General features: G+C 39.3%; 1 protein-coding gene across 2 annotated transcripts in view; it reads right to left on the bottom strand.

The window, feature by feature from the left end:
• The window catches only part of LOC108197161 (heat shock 70 kDa protein 18), a 55,675-nt gene that overhangs the window by 12,254 nt on the left and 17,178 nt on the right, over positions 1 to 26,243 (bottom strand). The window lies entirely within an intron of this gene.

The raw sequence follows: 26,243 nt of genomic DNA, 5'->3' as shown, positions 1-26,243 counted from the left end.
TAAACAACAATGCCAACATTTTATTATAAAACAGGTGAAAAACTATTTTATATATAGCAGTTTTTAGCTAAAAAATAATTTTTCAGAAAAGCATGTTCCCATATATTTTTGAAAAAAAGCTGATTTTTCAATTTTGTAGGAAGCTGTTACAGATTTCACTTTTAAACTTCACCCAAAAAAATTATGTTATAACTCAAAATATGGAAATATAAAAAAAAATTGTCAAACATTAATCTAATTTGCACAACATTATTTTTTTTATCTTTACTTTTCTTAAGAGTATATCAATTTTCAACAGCACTTTCAAATGGATTCTGAGAAGGCAAGTCCCCAAACTTAAGAGAAATCTACCTACCACCTTCAAAAGTCGATTAGTGATTATATCCTGTTGAGAGATGGAAAAAAATTCGGCAAGTTAAAAATTAGTATTTCAAGCTACCAACTCAAAAGCGCTTATAATTGGTGTTTCATGAATAAGAGGTGGGTGAAAGGTAACGAGGAGCAAGCTGTCCAATCTTATACGGGAAATTTTTAAAGAGGTGTTTATAAAAAAATAATTTTCTCAAAAAATATGAGCTAAGTTGGAGCGAGATTTAATTAGTTTGGAAAAAAGAGAGAAACAAATTATTTCCGAGCATGAAGTTGACTTTTCATTATGGGTTAGTATGATGTAACTTTGATTAGAAAGGAGGAGGTTAGTAGGCGCATCAGTTTGAGGAAGGACTGTCAAGAGACATGAGATTGCATTCGAACTAAATAGTTATTAGATGTTAAACAAAATTTTGATGATAGTTAGGGATTGATGGTCGATGTCGGAAAGAAAGATTGCATATCTTCTTTTGCTTCGCAACTTTAACTAGGAAGACAATTACTCCCTCCGTCTCCTTTTATGTGTCCATTTTGACTTTTATCAGTTAAATTGACTATACTTTGCAGAAATTTACATATTATATAATTGAAAAAATAATAAAAATTATATCATTAGAAAATATATTTTGTATATTTTTGTATATGCAATTTTAAGATTTTAAAAATAATGAATAGATAATTTGTTATGTTTAATTAAAAATTAAAATCAAAATGAACATACGTAAAAGGGGATAGAAGAATATTATGTTGGGATTCTATTTTAAATTCTGGTTTGCTAACGTTGTGCCGTGTCTTATGACTTGCGTTGATTTTCGCTCCCCTGTCATATTTTCAGGTTACAAAAGAAAAAAAAAATCACCTCCCAATTTTACATGAAATATGTTTGTATAATTTTTATGTAAATATATTTTTTTATATCACTAATCAATATTTATTTATTTTAATTTAAGTTAATTTATACTTCGATCAGTAATTAATATTTATTATTTTAATTTATCACCGACTGCTCTTAATCGCTTTATTCCGAACGGAGAATTGAAAATTTTATGACCCTTTAATTCAGAACCCCGCTATCTTTTCTATATTTTATCTCGCTCCTCAATTCTCATATATATTATATGTACTTTTATTATTTCATATTGTTATATGATTTTATTAATAATAATTTATGTTTATTTTTAATTATACCATGATTATATATTGATTCATATTTGAGTAATTTATTAAGTAGTAATTATTTTAAAAGTATTTCGGATTTTTCACAAATTCTTGTGAGAATCTTTATTTCTGTTCGAACGGTGTAAAAACCATTAAATACTAGATGGTGCAAATTCAGAAATCAGAATGAAACCACATCTAGTTTCAAAAATCAGAATGAAACCACATATAGATTTTTCAGATCTTAATTAGGTTCCGAAATTAGGAGTAGGAATTACATTCCCTCATACTATATTTAATTTAATATAATACGAGGACATTTAGAATTGATCAAATCTAGGGAATTTCAAAATAATATTATTTTTGTTTCATACGCGGCATGATTAAGCATAGTGAGAAATTTTGCTGAAGATTGTTCAAGACTCCAATAGAACTGATTGAAAAACCTTATGGTTATGGTACATGGATGCGAGCTGAACCCCGTAGGAAAAATCATACGATCGGCGCAAAGTGGCTGAGAGAGGTTAGTGCATTTCCGGGAACAGCAACACCAGTGATGGAAGTGGATGGGACAAATCAGTATTTAATTTCACAAACAGAATCATATGGACTGGCAATCACAGACTCACAAATTCCCTAACAACTAATCTAAATAAAGTCAAATTGTCTAATAAGGTCTGTCTGTCTGGTACTCTGATCAGATCTAAAGTCTCCTCTTGAAAAGTAATTTCATTTTGACGAGTTTATATTTGATAATTCTAGTAAACGAGTATCGCCTTGTGTATTCTGTAGATCATACACATAGCGCAGATGTAACAGATCAGGTCCAACCTACAGATCAGGCCCAGCCCACTAAGCTACTAGTATTCAACAGAAGGAAGCCCAAGGGTAGAAAGGGAACTGAATAGCAAAAGGAAGAGAGGGGATAAGAGGAATTAGGGTTGAGAGGAGGGGCTTATGGAGAATATCATTTTAGTTTAATCAATTTAGTAAGAAGACTCTGGCTTCTCGAATTGTCCAGTTTATCTGTTCTAGTTTTTCTTCATTGTAAGCAACTTGGTTTTGGATCTTATTATTAAGTGCTGGTGCTTGTTTTCCTTTTAATTGGTATTTTGTTGGTGAAGATCCATCTAAAAACATCACAAGTGGTATCAAAGCGTTTGCATCCATGGGGCCGCCAACAGTCACTCAGCGTATTGATCAGCTTGAAGAGAAGGCGACGGAGCTCGAGGAGTCTATGGCCGAGCTCGTTGCGAAAGCAGTTGAGTCTGCGATGGGGGCGGTGCGCGCGTCGCTCACCGAGTTGTTAGTTCAAGGGCAGAACGCCACAGCGCGCAAATAGGGGGAGGATATCGATGCCTTGGCTGTTCGATTGGAAGGGCGAATTAATAGATCTCGTGAGAGCCATGAGCAGATGATTAATCTCATGCGCAATGACCAACTCAAGTTTCAGGCTGAACTCAGATCTGCTCTCACAGGTCTCACTTCCACTAATTTTGTGGGCGTCGATCGTGGTGAAGGAAGCTCCTCTCACCCCACTCACCTCGGCATGCCTTTTGGTGGAGGCGGTCAGGGCCACCGCGGATTTGCTCCACCTACTGGGGAAGGTCATGGGTTTGGGGGCGGTGGGTCGGGTGGTGGTCCCGGCCACTGGCGTTATCGTAAGTTGGACATGCCGGTCTTTGATGGGTCAGATCCGGATGGGTGGATACTCCGGGTTGAGCGTTATTTCAGTTTTTATCGCTTATCGAAGGAGGAGATGCTAGAGGCGGTGGTTGTGGCTATGGAAGGGGACGCTCTGCGATGGTATCAATGGGAGAATAAGAGGCGGCCAATTCGGCTTTGGAGTGATCTTAATGATTTCATACTAAAGCAGTTCCGGGTTGCGGATGGGGGCTCGTTGTATGAACAATGGTTGGCCACTTAACAGACCTCTACGGTTTTGGAGTATAAGCGTAGTTATATTGAGACGGCAGCTCCTTTGGATCGCATCCCTGAGAGCATTTTGTTTTTGGCAATTTCTGATTGGTTTAAAGGAGGACATTCGGGCGGAAGTACGACTCCTGAACCCGATACATCTCGAACAGGCAATGGAGATGGCTTTGCGAGTCGAGGAAAAATATAAGGCAGTAGGCAACTCCAAGAATGGGTCTGTGTGTATTAAAGGGGGGCAGGCAACTACAGGGCAGAAGAGTTCTGCCACAGGATTTACCAGTTCAGGGTTTGTAACTAGCCCGTTCACTCGTCACAATACCATCTCTGGGGTAAGTGATTCCTGTTAGGAATCAATAATTTTTGATGATAACATAAACATTTTTGTAACATGTCTTACTTAGAATCTTTATCAAATTTCAGTTGTAATTGTTACACTTCTTGTCTTTGGGAATTATCAACGGATGGGTAGAATAGGATGGCTAATTGTAAATATCCAATGCCATGTAATTTTATCTAAGTGAAGGATATTCAACTGATGAGATGTAACTGTTCAACTGATAAAGACTGGATGATGTTTCAACTGATGAAAATCAAGCATTCAACTGAAGACAAAGTGTTCAATGGATAATGCTGAGGAATTCAACTGATAAGACTGGAACAGCATTCAACTGATGGAGTTTGTAATTCATTCAACTGATGAGCCAGGCATTCAACTGATAAAGTCAATAGCAGTTGAAAGCAACCAGAACCTTCAACTGATGAAGCAAAGAGCAGTTGAAAGTGACTAGAGCTTAAGTCTGACAAATCACATGGATCGAATTACACTAAAATAGACATGGAAGCCTAATTAGGAAAATAAAGAAGAAGCAGAAACATACTTATCTCATGCAGCGCAATCTGGATCAAATCAAGATGATGGTCAAAGATGAAGACATCTCAGAAAGCATGCATAAGACAAAGTTGTGCAGCATTGTTTTTAGATTAGAGTGCATTTTGTAATCTAGCTAAAAGCTTTGTAAAACTTGGAGTATATAACCAAGTTAGTAGCATCAGTTGAACTTGTTCAATTACTTGAGAGAAAAATCTGAGAGTTAGAACTTGTTTTGAGTGATGAACCAGCAGCTGTGCGAATTGTAAAACAATCCACAGATTCTTCTATATAAAATCTCACGGGTGGATCATTCAATCCACCCGTATTTTTAATACTTGGTGTTTTTCTGTTTATTGTGTTCTTAGTGTATTGTTCTTGAATCTTTTAAATTTGTAAAAGATTGTATTCAACCCCCCCTTCTACAATCTTTCTCATAGTTGGTGTAAAATAACAATTGGTATCAGAGCGAGGTTCCCAACAAACAGGGAAAAAGATCAACACTGCTAGAGAAAGATGGGAAAGAAGGATGCTGGAGTGAAGATTCATGTTCTTGACAAAGACAACTATTTTCACTGGAAAGTGAGAATGCATCTGCATCTGTTGTCCATTGATGAAAGCTATGTGAACTGCATTGAAAAAGGACCTCATGTCCCCATGAAGGTCTGCACAAGTATTGGAGCTGATGGTGAAGACATGGTAGGTAAGATGATTCCAAAACCTATCCATGAATATTCTCAAGAAGATACTGAAGAAGTGCACAAGGACAAGAAAACCATGAACCTTCTGTTCAATGGTTTGGATCAAGAAATGATTGATAGTGTTATTAGCTGCACAAGTGCCAAAGAAGTCTGGGACACCATCAGGACCATCTGTGAAGGGAATGAGCAAGTAAGAGAGAACAAAATGCAGCTTCTTATTCAACAATATGAGTCATTCCATTTCAGGGCTGGTGAAAGTTTGAGTGATACATTTAACAGATTTCAAAAACTGTTAAATGGTCTAAAGCTCTTTGGAAGAGTATATCAAGTTAAGGATTCAAACTTGAAATTCTTAAGAGCTCTTCCCAAAGAATGGAAGCCCATGACAGTCTCTCTCAGAAATACACAAGAGTTTAAAGACTATACTCTAGAGAGACTGTATGGAACCTTAAAGACTTATGAGCTTGAAATGGAACAAGATGAAGAGATTGAGAAAAGCCAAAAGAAAGGGCATTCATCTGTGGCTCTAGTTGCATCTCTGGAGGATACTGTCAAGGACAAGGGAAAGTCTCAAGTTGAAGAAACTGAGAAGTTGGTCAAAGAGGAGAGCTCAGAGTCAAGCAAAGGAAGAAGAAAGGAGAAAGAAGTAGCTGATTCTGGTGAAGAAAGTGATGGAATTGATGAACATCTAGCCTTCCTGTCAAGAAGATTCTCCAAACTGAAATTCAAAAAGAATTTTAATTCTGCAAAATCTTTTAAAGGCAATCCCAAGTCTGATAGAAGCATGGTAGACAGATCAAAATTCAAGTGCTTCAACTGTGGGAATGCAGGTCACTTTGCAAATGAGTGCAGAAAGCCTAAAGTTGAGAAGAAGTCAAGTGAAAACATTGACTACAAAAAGAAATATTATGAACTTCTCAAACAAAAAGAAAGAGCATTCATCACAAAGGATGATTGGGCAGCTGAAGATGATTCTGATGAAGAGGAGGAGTTTGTCAATCTAGCTCTAATGGCCAACTCCACAGATCAAGAAGAAAACACTGGAAGCAGTAGTCAGGTATTCACTACAAACCTAGTTGAGTTAACTAAAGATGAATGCAATGCTACTATTAATGAAATGTCTACAGAATTGTATCACTTGTATGTTTCTTTAAAATCTCTCACTAAGGAAAATAGTAGGATTAAGGAAGCTAACACCTTTCTTAGTGATAGAAACAGTGTCTTAGAAGCTCAATTTATTGAGTTTGAGAAGCTGAAAATTGAGTGTCAGACAGCCAAGGATGATCTCTTGGTTGTTCTGAAAAGAGAAGAGATCATAAGAAAGCAGCTTGATAAGGAACAAGAGATTATTGCCAAATGGAAATCTGGTAGGGATGTTTCAACCAATATCATCAACATGCAAGGTAGAGAGACCTTTGTAGAGAATGAGTGGAAGAGGAATAAGAAAGTGCTTAAGATATCTGAGAACAGTTCAGGTGATGAGAATACTGATAATGATCATCAGTTGAAGAGCAAAGTCTCAACTGATGAGAGTCATCAGTTGAACAAAAACTCATCAGTTGACAAGAATGTTCTCAAGAAGCTTAACAAGAAATATGGTCCTGTTAAAAAGAATTTTGTTAAAGGTGAGAATAGTTCTTCTGAGACCAGTGATAGTGTTAATAACACTCTTCATTCCAGTAACAAGAACAAGAAGAATTTGGATACTAATGAGCATAAATCTGAGGAGACTAAAAAGAAGAAAGGAAATAGAAATGGCAAAATAGGAGTTAACAAGCACACCAATTACACTCCCAATGCTAGTGCTCTTAGGAAAACCTGCAGCAAGTGTGGTAGTGTAAATCATTTATCTGCTAATTGTAAAACTGTGGTTGCTCCTAATTTATCCTTGCCTATTCCTATGACATCTGTTCCTCACATGAATTTATCTGCTATGAATATGATGCCTGGTTTATTGCCTCACAATCCTTATTCTCAGCCTAACATGCCATATATGTTCAATCCTTATTTCAATGCCTTTAACATGCCTCAATTTCATTCAAATTTGCATGGAATGAACAATTTATGCATGTCTCAAAGGCCTGTGTTTGAAAACAGAGTTGATATTCCAATTTCTCAACCAAAACCAAAGATTGAACCAATTCAATCCAAGGAAAAGGTTGAGAAAGTGGAAAAGGCTGCTAAGACTAACAAATCTGGACCCAAAGCAATTTGGGTACCAAAATCAACTTGATCTGTTTGTGAAATGTGTGCAGGGAAACCACAAGAAGAATTTGTGGTACTTGGATAGTGGATGCTCCAGGCACATGACTGGTGATTCCTCCCTGCTCACAAAGTTTGTGGAGAAAGCTGGCCCTAGCATTACCTTTGGAGATGACAGCAAAGGATATACTATGGGATATGGCTTGATTGCAAAAGAGAATGTCATCATTGATGAAGTTGCATTGGTGTCTGGTCTTAAGCACAACTTGCTTAGCATCAGTCAGCTCTGTGACAAAGGTTACAAAGTCAATTTCACTCCTGCAGCCTGTGTTGTCACCAAAGGAGATGACAACAATGTGGTTCTGATTGGACAAAGAAAAGGAAATGTGTATGTAGCTGACTTCAATTCTGTAAAGTCTGAATCTATCACTTGCCTTCTCAGCAAAGCAAGCTCAGATGACAGTTGGCTATGACATAAGAGATTGTCTCATCTAAATTTCAAAACCTTGAATGAGTTAGTAAAGAAGGACTTGGTAAGAGGTCTTCCAAAGCTGGAATTCTCAAAAAATGGACTTTGTGGAGCTTGTCAGCTAGGAAAGCAAAAGAGAAGCTCTTTCAAAAGCAAGACTATTTCATCAATTGTGAAGCCCCTTCAGCTCTTGCATATGGATTTATTTGGACCAGTCAACATAATGTCCATTTCAAAGAAGAAATATTGCTTAGTGATTGTTGATGATTTTTCAAAATTTACTTGGACTTTCTTCCTACATTCTAAGGATGAAGCTGGGAAAATCATCATCAATCATATCAAGGCATTAAACAACAATCCAGATGTCAAAGTTGGAAGGATAAGAAGTGACAATGGAACAGAATTCAAGAATTCTGTGATGAAAGAATTTTGTGAAGAAGAGGGAATTATTCATGAGTTCTCTGCACCAAGAACTCCACAACAAAATGGTGTTGTTGAAAGGAAGAATAGAACTCTTATTGAGGCTGCAAGAACCATGATTAATGAAGCTCAACTTCCAACCTATTTTTGGGCTGAAGCTGTGAACACTGCTTGCTTCACTCAAAACATTTCACTAATTACCAAACCTCATAATCTAACTCCCTTTCAACTCTTCAAAGGAAAGAAGCCAACAATTAGCTTTCTTCATGTATTTGGATGCAAGTGTTATGTTCTAAAGAATCAAGGTGAAAATCTTGGAAAATTTGAGGCCAAGGCAGATGAGGCTATTTTTGTTGGATACTCTGATGGAAAATCATTTAGAGTGTATAATCTGAGAACCAACATTGTTATGGAATCAATCCATGTGGTTTTTGATGATAAGAAGATTCAAGGATTCTCAGATGAAGGATTTCATGATAATCTCAGATTTGAGAATGAAGGTGAAGGTGATCTGTATGACAGTGATGATGATGATGACATTATTCAAAATGTTGGAATTAATCCTGGAATTAATATTCCAACTGATGACTCTCTGGTGCAAGGAACAACTGCTATTGGAAACTCAACTGAAGCATCAGTTGAAACTACATTGGAAGGATCAGTTGAAACATCTCAAGGATCATCAGTTGAAAGAATGTCTCAAAGTTTCAATCAGTCTAGAAATAATGAGATGTCAAATTTAGGGGGAGCTTTCCAACATGGAAACCTGAACTTCAATAATGAAGCCACATCATCAAGACAATCACTTCCACCACAAAGAAAGTGGACAAGGGATCATCCTTTTGAGCTAATTATTGGAGATGCAAATGCATCTGTACAAACAAGAAGAGCAACTCAAGATGAGTGTTTGTATAGTGCATTCCTTTCACAGGATGAACCTAAAGTCATAGAAGATGCTCTCAAAGATGCTGATTGGGTTCTTGCTATGCAAGAAGAATTAAATCAATTTGAGAGAAACAATGTATGGAAGCTGGTACCCAAACCTAAAAACAGAACTATTGTAGGAACAAGGTGGGTGTTCAGAAACAAGGTGGATGAGAATGGAGTTGTCACCAGAAACAAGGCAAGGCTTGTTGCTAAAGGGTACTCTCAATCTGAAGGAATTGATTTTGATGAGACCTTTGCACCAGTTGCAAGACTGGAAGCAATAAGAATCTTCCTGGCCTATGCTGCTCATGCAAACTTTAAAGTTTATCAAATGGATGTCAAGAGTGCTTTTCTAAATGGTGAACTGGAAGAGGAGGTATATGTCAGTCAGCCTCCTGGTTTTGAAGATCCAGAATTTCCAGAGTATGTTTACTTTTTATTAAAAGCACTCTATGGACTAAAGCAAGCACCAAGGGCATGGTATGACACTCTGTCTCAATTCTTGTTAGATGATCATTTTTCTAGAGGAACTGTGGATAAAACACTATTTTACAGAAATGTAAATGGTGCCTTTATTCTGGTTCAAATTTATGTAGATGATATAATTTTTGGTTCTACAGATGAGAAACTTTGCAAAAAGTTTGCTAATCTAATGAAAAGTCAGTATGAAATGAGCATGATGGGAGAGCTCACCTACTTTCTTGGTTTACAAGTTAAACAAGTAAAGGAAGGTATATTCATAAATCAAACTAAGTACATTTATGATCTACTTAAAAAGTTTGATTTATTGGATTGCAAAGAAGCTAAGACTCCCATGCCAACAGCCACTAAATTAGAATTAAGTCCTAATGAGAAATCTGTGGACATCTCTAATTATAGAGGCATGGTTGGTTCTCTTTTATATTTGACAGCTAGTAGACCAGATATTATGTTTTCTACATGTCTCTGTGCTAGATTTCAATCTGATCCTAAAGAATCACATCTTATTGCTATAAAAAGAATATTCAGATATCTTAAGGGATCACCAAATCTTGGTATTTGGTACCCTAAAGACTCTGGATTTGATCTAATTGGATATTCAGATGCTGATTTTGCAGGATGCAAAATTGATAGAAAAAGTACAACTGGCACCTGTCAATTTCTTGGTGACAGATTGATTTCTTGGTTTAGCAAAAAGCAAAATTCTGTATCAACCTCTACAGCTGAGGCTGAGTACATTGCAGCTGGAAGCTGTTGTGCACAATTATTGTGGATGAGAAATCAATTACTTGATTATGGATTAAATCTCTCAAAAATCCCAATATTTTGTGACAACACCAGTGCTATTGCTATAACTGAAAATCCAGTACAACACTCAAGAACCAAGCACATTGACATCAAATACCACTTCATAAGAGAACATGTGATGGCTGGTACTGTTGAAATGCATTTTGTTCCAAGTGAAGAACAGATTGCAGATATTTTCACAAAGCCTCTTGATGAATCCACATTCACAAGGTTGGTAAGTAAATTAGGTATGTTAAATTTCTCCTAATTTAGAGTGAATTTTTCTGTAATTTGGCAGCCAGAATTTGATTAATTTTGATTTATCAAAATTGAATTAATTATAATTCTGGATAAAGTCTATAATATTTCAACTGATGAACTAGTGAAATTGTTTCAACTGATGCTTGAAACAATATCCTCTTGCGTTGTTTTTCATTCAACTGATGACACCAGTTGAAGACGCCTTCAACTGATCTTCATCAGTTGAATAGGAAGTTTAAAGAGGCGCTTATTTCATCCGTTGAAAGTATTATCAGATCTGAGCCGTTGAAACTTCTTTTGTCTCTCACCTACTTTATACACACGATCGTGTGTGTAATTTTTGTAGAGATAAATAAGAGTAATTTCTTCTCAACGGTAATTTCTCAGCCAATCACAGCAATTTTCTGAGAAAGTATTTAAGTGTTTTAATTTATTTTCACTTCCTTTCATCTCACTCTTTCGAATTCTTCAAGTTCTCTTCTCTCTCTGTGCAAAAGCAAACTCTAATTTTTCCTCAAGCTTTCTCTGTAACTACAATGGCACCAATGAAGAAGTATACTGCTCCAAGTGGGTTTATTTATGAGAAGAACAACTTCGCGTCATTTGTGGATACCAAGGCTGTGGAGGAGAAGGAGTATCACAGGATGATGGAGTTCATCAAGTCAAGCCAGCTCTCTTATGCTATGCTTGAAGCTCCTATCATCTACCATGAAATAGTAGAAGAGATGTGGACCTCTGCAGAGTTTAATAGTGAGCATGAAACTCTAACTTTCTCTGTCAATAATAAAACTCACTCTGTCAATGCTGATGTTATGAAAGCATGCTTTAAGATTCCTGAAGATACTGTTTTATCTTTGCCTAGTGATAATCAGTTGGTTAATTTACTTTATGCCATGAATTATGTTTTGCCAACTGATGCCTTAGGTAAAATAGAAAGGAGGGGTCTTAGGAGAGAATGGAGTTATTTATGTGATGCTTTTATTAAGGCATTTTCTGGTAAGATTAGTAATTTCAATGCTCTCACTTCCCAGATTTTACAAATGCTTTACATGTACCTGACTAATGAATATTTCAACTTTGGTGGTTTGATGATCCAAGAAATTGGGGAGAAACTAGGTGATAAAATTGATAGACCTAGGAATATTTATTATGTCAGATTTCTCATGATGCTAGCTAACCATCTCAACAAAAAGCTAGTTATTACTAACAAGGAAGCCAAGCTTCCCAGTTTTGTGCAGGAAAAGAGAGTCTTTAAAGACCTCTTTAGGATGAATTTATATCCCTCCTTGGAGGTGGTGTACCTGCCAACAATGGAGGCTGGAAAGCACAAAGAGGTACATGGCTTTCCTACTACTTTTTCTCAACCCTCACCTTCTTTGCTTTCTGCCATCAGGGCTGTTGAAGAGGCCCATCAACAGTCCACACAAGTGGCAAAACCTTCTAAAAACAAGTCTTCTAAACCAACCTCAGATGCCTCCCAAAAGACATCTGTTGTAAAATCCAAGAAACACAAACCTGAGGGGATTGTGATTGGAGGATGTGAGGGGGAGGGAAAGGGTGAACATAAAAGAAGCCCTAAGAATAAGGATGGAAAGGTGTGTGCTGACCAGCCTGGCCACTCTGCAGTCTCCCAAAAGACTGTAGAAGTTAATATGGAATTAAACTCATCCCTAGCAGCATCCTCCCAAAAGGATGTTGCTATTGAAAATAGTCCTCAACCAGGGACACAGTTAAAAAGGGGAAGGGACACCACTTCTTCACCAATAAAAGCTTATGGGAGAAAGAAGCTAAGAAGTGAAAAACTGAAGCACTCTGCACACACACAGGCATCCATTCTGGATTTTATGCCTTTAACTTCTCAAAGTCAGATTGATGTGACTCCAATAAATGTGGAGTCACAGCCCCCTTCTTCATCTCAACCAATCACCCATATTTATGATCTTACCATCTCTACTACTCAAACACAATCCCCAACCTCTTCTGTGGATGTGGAACTAATTCACACCACACTTGTAAATTCTCCATCTTTGGATTTCATGGAGAAGCCCCCATCTGAGATTGATCATCATCATTTTGATGATTTGTTGGATCTTTCTCTTCCATTTCCTTCCTCTGTGACAGTGTGTTCTGTGGATTTTCCTTTTAAAATCAATCACTACAGACTCAACTGTCACAGCCTCTAAACCTATTTCTTCATCTTCTTCAACTGATCTCCCTCATCAGTTGACAAGTGTTTGTCCTTCAACTGATATGCTTAACAGCTCTCATCAGTTGAATTCATCCTCTACTCATGTTTCAACTGATGTCCCTCATCAGTTGACAACTGCTGCTACTTCAATTAATTTACCTTTTTCTACAGCAGTTGATCACATGGTAGCACAAACACTTCTAGGATTGAGTGGAGTGAGCTATGGAGTGGAGAGGCAGCCTAGTGAGCTGGCAAAAGGAGAGGGTGTGGAGAGTCTGGCATTTTCTTCAAGCCAGGAAAAAGGAGAGGATAAGAGGGACCCTTTAATAAGGGTAAGTGAGGGAGAGGTGAGTGGTGTGGTGAGCCAAGGGGAGCCCTTGATGCAAGAAAAGAGAGAAATTGAGAGAAATGCAGGTGTCAATGAAGGGTTTAGTGAACAAGAGTTTCAAGCTGAATACAGATCCATATTGGATGGTGTTTCACTAGACCCTGAGACTTTTACTCATGGGATGTCTTCCATTCAAGATTTTGCCAGATTGGACAATCAAGCAGCTGAGAGGCACCTCAATCTGATTCACACTACATCTTCCATGCTTAGAGCAAAGGAGGCATTCACAGCTCTGCCTGCCAATGCTGGAGATGATTTTCATTATGATGATAGTGATGAAGACCTCAATGATGCTCTTGAGGAATCCCTTGTTGAACAACCTACAACTTCTCTACCTTCATGGCTCTCCATGCAGTCTGCTGTTCGGTGAAATCTACACGCAAGCGCACGTGATCACAAGTAATATATTAAGTTCGATCCCACAGAGACTGGTGAATTAAGAATACGCACCTATGCAACAATGTATGATCAATTTTCACTGCCAAGACAATTAACAAGGATGGTTTCTTTTATACTAATAACTAAATTTACTAATCAAATTCAGAATAGGAAAACACATGGGATTCTAATTTCATTATCGAATTCATCTAGAATTGAAATTACTGATTAACATGCGACTGTTGATCCTAATCAGACAACACGAAAGTAATACATGCCAACTCTCGTTGCACACGTATCATACCAATCAAAATCCGCAATTAAGACAGAAATCTCATGGACACCAACAAAGCTCAGACCCTATATCTCTATAGCGGTAGTGTAAGCAGAGAGGTTTAATAACAAGTCGTCTATCGTGATTACACAGGGTGATAAAAATAGTTCAAGTCTACCACAAATTATGTTTCATTCACATAATCCTATGTTTACATGGCATAGTTCTAAATTCAATCATCCACTCTCGCTTCAGAAAGAATTAACAAACAACTTAGAAGTTAGCTACGCTCCTAAGAAGAATAAGCACGGCTCATGCAAAGAAATCAACATATGTCACAAAATCGAGTAATTAATATTCTTTACTAGACTACATCGATAAATCCATTAGAATCCCATGAAGGCGGTTAGTTCATAATCGAACTAATCGACATCATGGGTTCTAATGAAAACATGATAAAGAAAAGACAAGACTTAATTGGAATAAAAATGCTTGAATTAATAATAAAGATCACACGTTACAGATTGAAGTTCACGATCTTGCTCGAAACTGTCACTTCCTCGCGAAGAACGATCTAATACAACTGATAATGTGTTCGATTACAAAAGAAAACTAGCTATGATATTGTTTCGATATTCTAACTACTATGAGGCTAGGGTTTTTACACACGAGAAATAAAATGCATTGACTAAGTCAACCGGGCCTCGGCCGCTGCGAAAATCCATCAGAAAAGCTGTAAAAATCGGCCCGGGAAGCTTCAGTGGGGCGCCACCGCGCTACTCTAGCGCGGGCGCGCTAGTGATGCAGTTAGTAGCGCGGGCGCGCTACCACTTAGCGCGGGCGCGCTAGTGTCTGCACTGGCAGCTCCGTTTCTTCGTTTCTCGCTCGTTCTCGCGTGCATGTCCTTCCTCGCTTCTAGTACCACTTCCGTAGGTGATCACGGTTGCATTTCGCACATGCAACAAGCCCTTTAAACCCCTAGATAGCTCTAGTGGACGAGTGTGCTCTCGTGAGGGTTTGTAGAAGATATACCCACAAAATCTCAAGTCTCGGTGAATCCACAATTCTCTATTCTCGCAAATAATGCACCAAAACCAACCTAAAATGATAGAAAATCACTTCATCACCTCAACTCGTGACCTGCACAGAAAAACAATAAAAACACATCAAAAGACACTACACACTTAAGTACAATCAACCAATTTAAGTGGAAATGAAGGCCTATAAGTGTGTATAAATACCACTTATCACACCCCCAAACTTAAACTGATGCTTGTCCTCAAGCGTCAACGACACTAACAATAATACAATACAATGCATGAATGCAACTACGTGATGAATGAGTAAACTATGAAGTCATTGCCTTGTCAATTTTTAATACCTCAGATTGTGCTAATGTTCTCGACTTTCATCTCTCTCGCTACCAAGTCAATCACTCTTCTATTTACAAGTGCGGAGTGCCCGTGTGTGCAAGCATGCTCTTTTATTGAGACAAGACAAAAACTACTACTCCCACAGAATCCCAATCAAGAATCGTAAAAGTCTAAACTAACACCCCGTCACTCAAGTCCAACTAAAAGCCAAGGTCCCAAAGAATGTCCACACCCTTCTATTTTATTCACTATATATATATATATTTTTTCTATTGGCGATTAATTGCTCGGTCTAAGGTCAGAGCGCTTCGCAGTGTAAATGCGTCACGAACACCACAAGACTTCACACACCAATTATTCACTTTATTCTAGTGGTTTATTTAACCGTGCAATGGTTGAGATCCCTAAAGATTTATGCACTAGTACCCATGTAGCGAGTGTTGGGTCAACAATCCCAAACCACGAAGGGCTTTAGGTTGTTAGGCACAAAGTCCCCTCAGACTTAATTACTCGAGTACTAATGAGCTCAACCTAGTTAATTCTACCACTTATTTTTTTTTTTTAGTGAATTTATTTACTACTATTTTTTCTTTTTTTTTTCTTTTTCTTTTTTTTTTTTAGAAAGGCATATCTACTCCTCAGTTCCCCCAAACTTAAGATTTACAGACCTAAGCTGAAGGATGCTCAATTCAATCCTAGAATTCATGGAATTTCGTCTAAATCCTATCTCAAGAACATATGTGAATTACATTTTCCAACACAAGCAATTTCCAAGTACTAACCTAGCATTGCAATTGAAACTACTAATCAAGAACTACGCACATAACTCATCATAGGCAATTAACTTGGCTTAACTTCATAATTCATGCAAATGCTCGTGATACTGACTACGACAATTACTACTAAACATGTAAAATAAAAAAAATTGAGAAAAATAGAAGAAAACGTGAGAAAAATAAAAAAAAACGTGAGAAATAATCAAAGCAAAATAAAAAAAAACGTGAACTACATGAACTAACTAACACATGCAATAATAAACTACATTATAATAATATGCTCTTCCTTAGATTACCACCCCCAAACTTAAAATTTTCAATGTCCCCATTGAAAGCGGTAAAAAGGCTAGAGCGAACACGTACCTAATCGGAGTCCTCCCCCTCCTCTGCCGGAGGTGAATCCGGTGGAGGATATTGCTTAGGTTTAAGAAATGGGGTATCCACTTTCTCAAACAACATCTCGCCACCACAAATAAAATCAAGAGCATCAAATATTGTCTTTGTCCTGTAGAAAGTCTCCAAACAAACGTTAGTAAACTTAATTGTCACTTCAAGAAGTAACCATTGATCGACATTTATACTTTCAGAGAACTTTGTGATAAAACAACGAAAAAATTCACATCCATTAAAGGACCGAACTCCTTCGACTTTCACACAAGGTGGAGGCTCGGGTGGTGGTTTTTCAGAACTCTTCACTTTCACAGGAGTCATAAGAACTTCTTGGCCTTTCATGTCACTGAATAAAGAGATGAAATTGCTATCCTCTTTTTCCAAGAGTTGAAGTGTAAGAGCCTTTTGGACTGGATAACCCACCAGATTTTGTGTAAGATCATCTTGGACAATCATCATGTCAGCTTTAAAACATGTACTCTCAAGTATAGGGGTAGAGGTTGGATTGAAAGCCAAATTTTCAATATCAGAACATGGAGCAACCTTGATTGAGCTAATCCCCTTTAGGAAATGTAATTCAAGCACACCTGGTGTAGGAGAAACTACGATCAACTCGATATTGCTTTTTTCATGCACCTCATCATCGCCCACACGGTCCATAACAACAACTTCATCGATTTTGCCGTCAGCGACACGATCTTCCTCTTTATTAATAGGCACATCATCATCCCAGGTCGAAAAACTATCACAATCTCCATCATTTGTAAGAATGGTAGCATTTATGTCATCTTCAACTTGGGTGGCTATAAGTGGAGAAGAATCGGGTTGTTCGACAGTAAAAGAACTAGCTAACCGCTCAAGTCGAGCCTCCATCATCAGTTGTGTAGCCTTGAGTTCCTTAAGCGTCTTGTTTATGTTTACCAACATATCATATACCTCATTTGTTTGATCAGAAAGCACTTCTACAGTGGGTTGAGGAACCTGTAGATCTTGTACTTGAGGATATTGATACTGTTGAGATTGTGGTTGCTCATATTGAGGCTGATAATACTGTTGCTCAAACTGATCATATTGTTGCATTGGAGGTTCTTCATAACATTGTTGCTGAAATTTTTGTTCTTGAAATTGATGTTGACCATGATATGGGAAATCACCAAAATTGTTGTCCATGTAAGAGAAATCTGGTTGATCCATCCATTCTTGATCATAAGAATTAGAATACTGATTGTACTCATATCCTTCTTGATAATTATATCCATGTCCCGACTGAGTATTCTGAGAGTTGAAGTGGTTATAAGAGCATTCATAACTATAGTGACCCTGAACACCACAAACTTGACAGAAGCTGTATGTTGTAGGGGCAACTTGTGACATCTCATCGACACTCATCGGATACAAGGTCGGCTCTGTAGCTTTCGACGAATATGCCTCAACTATGGAAGATAGAAGTGCAAAGGTATCGACTTCTTCCATTGTAACCCTGTAACAGCACAAACACAGCCAAGAACGCAGTAAAAGCTACCTCACTTGGAACTGAAGTCCCAAGGAGGCAAAGGAAACATTATAAATAACTAAACAAAAACAATAGATACAACAACAACTAAGAAAAGTGAGAAAAGAATCCGAGTCAGTGAATTTAAATGCACACTGATGACAAGTACGTAAACTAATTAATTAACACCGAGTCCCCGGCAGCGGCGCCAAAAACTTGTTCGGTGAAATCTACACGCAAGCGCACGTGATCACAAGTAATATATTAAGTTCGATCCCACAGAGACTGGTGAATTAAGAATACGCACCTATGCAACAATGTATGATCAATTTTCACTGCCAAGACAATTAACAAGGATGGTTTCTTTTATACTAATAACTAAATTTACTAATCAAATTCAGAATAGGAAAACACATGGGATTCTAATTTCATTATCGAATTCATCTAGAATTGAAATTACTGATTAACATGCGACTGTTGATCCTAATCAGACAACACGAAAGTAATACATGCCAACTCTCGTTGCACACGTATCATACCAATCAAAATCCGCAATTAAGACAGAAATCTCATGGACACCAACAAAGCTCAGACCCTATATCTCTATAGCGGTAGTGTAAGCAGAGAGGTTTAATAACAAGTCGTCTATCGTGATTACACAGGGTGATAAAAATAGTTCAAGTCTACCACAAATTATGTTTCATTCACATAATCCTATGTTTACATGGCATAGTTCTAAATTCAATCATCCACTCTCGCTTCAGAAAGAATTAACAAACAACTTAGAAGTTAGCTACGCTCCTAAGAAGAATAAGCACGGCTCATGCAAAGAAATCAACATATGTCACAAAATCGAGTAATTAATATTCTTTACTAGACTACATCGATAAATCCATTAGAATCCCATGAAGGCGGTTAGTTCATAATCGAACTAATCGACATCATGGGTTCTAATGAAAACATGATAAAGAAAAGACAAGACTTAATTGGAATAAAAATGCTTGAATTAATAATAAAGATCACACGTTACAGATTGAAGTTCACGATCTTGCTCGAAACTGTCACTTCCTCGCGAAGAACGATCTAATACAACTGATAATGTGTTCGATTACAAAAGAAAACTAGCTATGATATTGTTTCGATATTCTAACTACTATGAGGCTAGGGTTTTTACACACGAGAAATAAAATGCATTGACTAAGTCAACCGGGCCTCGGCCGCTGCGAAAATCCATCAGAAAAGCTGTAAAAATCGGCCCGGGAAGCTTCAGTGGGGCGCCACCGCGCTACTCTAGCGCGGGCGCGCTAGTGATGCAGTTAGTAGCGCGGGCGCGCTACCACTTAGCGCGGGCGCGCTAGTGTCTGCACTGGCAGCTCCGTTTCTTCGTTTCTCGCTCGTTCTCGCGTGCATGTCCTTCCTCGCTTCTAGTACCACTTCCGTAGGTGATCACGGTTGCATTTCGCACATGCAACAAGCCCTTTAAACCCCTAGATAGCTCTAGTGGACGAGTGTGCTCTCGTGAGGGTTTGTAGAAGATATACCCACAAAATCTCAAGTCTCGGTGAATCCACAATTCTCTATTCTCGCAAATAATGCACCAAAACCAACCTAAAATGATAGAAAATCACTTCATCACCTCAACTCGTGACCTGCACAGAAAAACAATAAAAACACATCAAAAGACACTACACACTTAAGTACAATCAACCAATTTAAGTGGAAATGAAGGCCTATAAGTGTGTATAAATACCACTTATCATCTGCCAATGCCACTGTTGTTAGCATGGAGCTGGAAAGGCAAGCCTCCACCATTCTTCAATCACAACCTGGAAGCTCATCCTCCCCTCCAGCCATTTCTGCCACTCTTGCCAGTCAAGCTCTGGACAATCTCAAGCTTCACAAGTTTCAATCTCTCCATTTTCAGCATGAGATAGAGCATCTCAATTCTCTCATTGCCTCTGTTAAGACTGACTTGACCAAACAAATTGATGAAAAGCTTCCAGCTCAGGTTAAATCAGCTCTTTCTGAATCTGCACAAAAACAACTCCAATTGGAAAAGCAAGTGGAAGCTCTGGAAGGAAATGTCTATACCTTAAACTCTAGAATGGATGAGATGTTGCAGCATCAAAGAATTCAGACTGGACTGCTTCAACATCTTCTTCTTGCCTCTGGTGTTTCACTTCCCAGTTCATCCCCTACACTTGCTGCTAACAAAAAGGGGGAGAAAGAATTACCAACTCCTGCAGAATTGATCAGTCAAATTCCTCCCCCTTTCCACACTGAAAGGGAAAAGCAGAAGATTGCAAGGATGAAAGAATTGGACTCCATTGCAAAGAGAGTGGCTCAACTGGGCAAGAAATCTTCTACAGCCACCACAGCTCAAATCTCTTTTCCAACCACAACCACAATTCTCAGGGTGATTACACCTGAGATTGTCACCCCTTCCAAGACAGAAAAGGGTGAGCCATCAATTGTGAATGAATTCAAGCCCATTCTGTTTCCAAACAATTGTGGTTACTCCAAGCCTGGGAAAGACTCAAGCTCAATCTACTTTCCACTAGCCAGGCCTGACAAAAATGAGTACAAGCTTTTGGGCCAAGAAATCAAAAGTTATAAAGACTGTGCAGATGTGGCCTTAAAGGCTCATTTTGCCATCATCTACAGAGAAGGCCAGAAGCTGTTTATTGGAACTCGCCATCCTCACTACTCATTTGCAAAAGCTGAAGAGGTGGCCAGAGAATGTGAAAAAGAGGAGTTTGAATCCCAACTCTCTTTGAACCAAATAGAGGTGGATGAAAGGTATGCTATTGAGCTGGAAGAGGAGTTGGCAACTGAGCTTTTAAATGAGAAAGGATTGCCTCTTGAATCTTCTCCAAAGAAAAAGAGAGTCAAATCTAAAACTAAGATGCCTGAGACAGCCAAGAGAAGAGAAGAAGTGCCAGAAAAGTCTATCTCAAAGCCTTCTTCTCCAATCAAGGATACCACAGTAGTACATCCAGATGTCAACTTCCATGATGAGCCAATAATGCCAAAGGAGGAGCCAATTGACTTGGAAGATATTCCAATTCCAGCTTTTCTTGTCCAAGAATCTTCCAAGCCAAAGAAGAAAGTCAAGTCTGTGGCTAAGAGGATGGCTAACCCTCCTAAACCTCCAAAAGAACCTGAGAACCTTGATGACTATCTCATCATTGCTAACATTGAAGAAATTTCTGAGTTGGATCTGGAGCTGGATGATCTTCAAGAAGTAAGAGGAATAGAAGCAACTTCAAAGTTACCTGAAAGATTGGTATTCTCTTACAAAAACAAGGGTGATGTCATCTGGCCTCTTCACAGAGTTCTGAATTCTGAGGGATTCAGTTCTCTAACAAAAATATATGGATCTATGAAGAGGACTGGAGGATTTACACCACCTGCAAAGCAAATGGTACTAAAGAGAATCCTTGAGATCAGGAAGGAATGGAATTCAGATGCTAGTCTACAAAGAAGGCTGAAAATTCCCTACACTGGAAAGAAAATTCATCATGAACCTACTCCAGTCATGGAATTTAGGGACAATCAAGGTGTTAGGAGATTTTTCAGACCTAAAGATCAACTCAAGGTTGCTAGCTTGAATACTCTGAAGACTCTCCAATCCAAGCTCAACAGACAAGATAGTGATGAAGAATGGTTCTACAGGATCTTTCAGAAGCAGATTAATATTCTTGAAGAAAAACTTAAGTCCAGAAGAAGAAGATCTTCTAGGAACAAGTAACTGCTCAGTCTAGAGGAGCATAATCATCTGTAATCTTTTCTAACTCTTGTATTTAAATTCTGCATTTTATTTTATTAATGTTTTGTTATCATCAAGTGTAGAATTTATGTCTGCATCTTCTCCAGTCATAAATTGGGGGAGATTGTTAGGAATCAATAATTTTTGATGATAACATAAACATTTTTGTAACATGTCTTACTTAGAATCTTTATCAAATTTCAGTTGTAATTGTTACACTTCTTGTCTTTGGGAATTATCAACGGATGGGTAGAATAGGATGGCTAATTGTAAATATCCAATGCCATGTAATTTTATCTAAGTGAAGGATATTCAACTGATGAGATGTAACTGTTCAACTGATAAAGACTGGATGATGTTTCAACTGATGAAAATCAAGCATTCAACTGAAGACAAAGTGTTCAATGGATAATGCTGAGGAATTCAACTGATAAGACTGGAACAGCATTCAACTGATGGAGTTTGTAATTCATTCAACTGATGAGCCAGGCATTCAACTGATAAAGTCAATAGCAGTTGAAAGCAACCAGAACCTTCAACTGATGAAGCAAAGAGCAGTTGAAAGTGACTAGAGCTTAAGTCTGACAAATCACATGGATCGAATTACACTAAAATAGACATGGAAGCCTAATTAGGAAAATAAAGAAGAAGCAGAAACATACTTATCTCATGCAGCGCAATCTGGATCAAATCAAGATGATGGTCAAAGATGAAGACATCTCAGAAAGCATGCATAAGACAAAGTTGTGCAGCATTGTTTTTAGATTAGAGTGCATTTTGTAATCTAGCTAAAAGCTTTGTAAAACTTGGAGTATATAACCAAGTTAGTAGCATCAGTTGAACTTGTTCAATTACTTGAGAGAAAAATCTGAGAGTTAGAACTTGTTTTGAGTGATGAACCAGCAGCTGTGCGAATTGTAAAACAATCCACAGATTCTTCTATATAAAATCTCACGGGTGGATCATTCAATCCACCCGTATTTTTAATACTTGGTGTTTTTCTGTTTATTGTGTTCTTAGTGTATTGTTCTTGAATCTTTTAAATTTGTAAAAGATTGTATTCAACCCCCCCTTCTACAATCTTTCTCATAGTTGGTGTAAAATAACAATTCCAACTCAACTTCGATTGTTTCTGGGGCTAAGACCAGTACTGTAGCAATGCCCAAGCTGTTAGGTGAAGTACGTCGGCTCTCCGACAAGGAATTTCAGGAAAAGAGGGCTAAGGGTCTGTGTTTCAAGTGTGATGGTAAATGGAGCATGGGCCATTGTTGCACTAAAAAGGAGTTGAGCATGTTGTGGATGGATGGCGGGGAGGATATGGAGGGCCCAAATGAGGAGGAGCAAGTCGTAACCACGGTGGAGGAACCCACTCTTGAGGTCTCATTGAACTCAGTTATTGGGTTGTCTAGTCCCAAAACAATGAAGTTGCGGGGTTTGGTTAAGGATCGATCAGTGGTAGTCATGATTGACCCGGGTGCGACGCACAACTTCATCGCACTTGGGGTAGTAAAGGAACTCGGCCTTGTGGTGACGGACTCGGGCAGTTTCGGGGTACATTTGGGAAACGGAGAGGCTATACGAGGTAAGGGCATCTGTGAAGGGGTCAAGCTACACTTAGATGGAGGGGTGGAGGTCGTGACTGATTTTTTGCCTTTGGAGCTTGGCAATTCTGATATTATACTCGGTGTCCAGTGGTTAGAGAGACTGGGAACGGTTATTACCAATTGGAAAACTCAGGTGATGATCTTTGATATGAATGGACAGCCGGTGAAGTTGGTTGGGGATCCGTCTTTGGTCCGGGCTCAGCTGTCGTTGAAGGCTATGATCAGAACTTTAAGGAAGGAAGGGGGTGGGTATCTCATGGAATGTAACCAGATGGATGGATGTGTAGCTACAAGGGGGGGGGGGGGTGAGGTGCCTGAATTCTTGTAGTCTGTGGTACATGACTTCCACACCGTGTTCCAGCAGCCTCCGGGCTTACCTCCACAGCGAAGCCATGGCCACTCTATCACATTGCGGGAGGGGAGTAATCCGGTGGGAGTAAGACCTTACCGCTACCCGCAATCATAGAAGGATGAGATTGAGCGCCTCATTCAAGATATGTTAGCAGCTGGGGTGATCCGCCCATCTACTAGTCCGTTTTCTAGTCCAGTACTACTAGTTAAGAAAAAAGATGGGTCATGGCGGTTTTGCGTTGATTATAGGGCTTTGAACAAGGAGACAATACCGGACAAATACCCTATTCCGATCATTGAAGAGTTACTTGATGAGCTATACGGTGCAAAGGTTTTCACAAAGCTCGACTTGAAAGCCGGGTACCACCAGATTTTGGTACGCCCTGAGGATGTGCATAAGACTGCTTTTCATACACACGCCGGCCACTACGAATTTCTGGTCATGCCTTTTGGCTTGACGAATGCGCCCGCAACATTTCAGTCTCTAATGAACGATGTGTTTCGTCCATACTTATGCAGATTTGTGCTGGTTTTTTTTGACGATATCCTCGTATACAGCAAGTCTGATAGTGAACATGTTTATCATGTCAGCCAGGTGTTGAGTAAATTAGCCGAACACCAGCTTTACGCAAATGAGAAGAAATGTGAGTTTGGACAGCGGGTAGTTTCGTACTTGGGACATGTTATTTCAGAGAAAGGGGTGGAGGTTGATATGGAGAAGGTGCAAGCAATCATGGATTGTCCCGTGCCTGCAAATTTGCGTGCCTTACGGGGTTTCCTCGGGCTCACGGGGTACTACCGTAAGTTTGTCAAGCATTACGCGCAAATTGCTCAACCGCTTACTGAACAGTTGCGGAAAGATAAGTTTGGATGGACGGAAGAGGCAACAGCTGCATTTAACAGATTGAAAAGTGCGATGACACAACCCCCGGTACTGGCCATGCCAGATTGGCAGAAAAGCTTCGTGGTGGAGACCGACGCATCCGGGTTTGGTATTAGTGCAATACTAATGCAAGACCAACGGCCATTGGCATTTTTCAGCAAGCTTTTAGGTCCTCAGGCTCAGCAGAAGTGCGTGTACGAGAAGGAGTTGATGGCTGTGTGTTTAGCCGTACAGAAATGGAGGAGTTATCTCCTAGGCCGACATTTCGTAATTAGAACTGACCAGCAGAGTATTAAATTCATCACCTAGCAGCGTGAAATTGGGTTGGAGTATCAGAAGTGGGTATGAAAACTGATGGGGTACGATTTTGAAGTGCAGTTCAAACCTGGGGTAGCCAATCGCGTGGCAGACGCCCTGTCGCGTAAACAGGCAGGTGAAGTTCTGTTGAGGGCGTTAGTATGTCGCCCAGTGTTAGATTGGAGCAAGCTACGCCAAGAGATAGCGGCGGATTCGTAGCTACAGCTGGTAAAAACAGAGCTCACTCAGGGGAGCACAACTCACAAAGGGTACAACAGTGGTTGATGACACTCTCATGTTCAAAGGGAGAGTTGTGATTCCTAAGAAGTCAGCGTTCATTCCTGGGTTGTTGCACGAGTATCATGACTCTATGATGGGAGGTCACGCGGGGAAGTTGAAGACTTATTTGAGATTGGCAGGAGATTGGTTTTGGGAAAGTATGAGGAAAGATGTCGGGTTGTATGTGCAGAAGTGCAAGACCTGTCAGCAACAAAAGGCCTTACAACAGTCCCCAGCGGGGTTGTTACAACCATTGCCCTTGCCAGATTTAGTGTGGGAAGAGGTATCTCTTGACTTCATCGATGGATTACCGTCACCAAAGGGGTATAACTCGATATTGGTTGTTGTGGACCGCTTGTCCAATTACGCTCATTTCCTGGGTTTGCGCCATCCCTATAGTGCTGTGACAGTGGCAGGAGTTTTTGTTAAAGAGATTGTGCGTTTGCATGGGTTCCCTTCTGCTATCGTGTCCGACCGTGATCGTATTTTTCTCAGCAATTTTTGGTCTGAATTATTTCGCTTACAGGGGACAGTGCTTAAGAAGAGCACCGCGTACCATCCCCAAACGGATGGTCAAACTGAGAATGTAAATAAGGGGCTTGAAACGTATCTCAGGTGTTTTATCCAGGGCAAACCGAAGAATTGGGCGGAATGGTTGCCTTGGGCTGAGTTCTCCTATAACACAGCCCCACACCTGTCAACAAAGTTTAGGCCGTTTCAAGTAGTCTATGGGCGTGAACCACCGTCATTGTACAGGTTGGGAAGATGACAATCCCCAGTCGACTCCATTGATGAGATGCTGCGCGTCCGAGATGCTGCGCGTCCGAGATGCTGCGCGTCCGAGACGCTGTGTTAGATGAACTGCAGGCCAACTTGCTTAAAGCCCAGCACCATATGAAAAGTTCAGCTGATACTAAACGCAGGGATTTAGTGTTTACTATTGGGGATTTGGTTTTTCTTAAGCTTCAGCCATATCGACAAAGTTCGTTGGCTCGTCGTCCTTGTGAGAAGTTATCACCCAGATTCTTTGGGCCGTTTCGCATAATACAGCGAGTGGGGGAAGTTGCTTACAAACTGGAACTACCGGAGGGCTGTAAAATTCACCCAGTCTTTCATGTATCTCATCTCAAAAGACATGTTGGAACAGAAGTAGTGCGAGCAACGATCCCTGAGCAGCTAACAGCAGATATGGAGTTGTGTGTGGAACCGGAGCAGCTGTTAGCAG

This window comes from Daucus carota, chromosome 8, assembly GCF_001625215.2.
Source record: "Daucus carota subsp. sativus chromosome 8, DH1 v3.0, whole genome shotgun sequence".
Taxonomy (NCBI): Eukaryota; Viridiplantae; Streptophyta; class Magnoliopsida; order Apiales; family Apiaceae; genus Daucus; species Daucus carota.
This window is presented reverse-complemented; position numbering and strand designations above follow the sequence as displayed.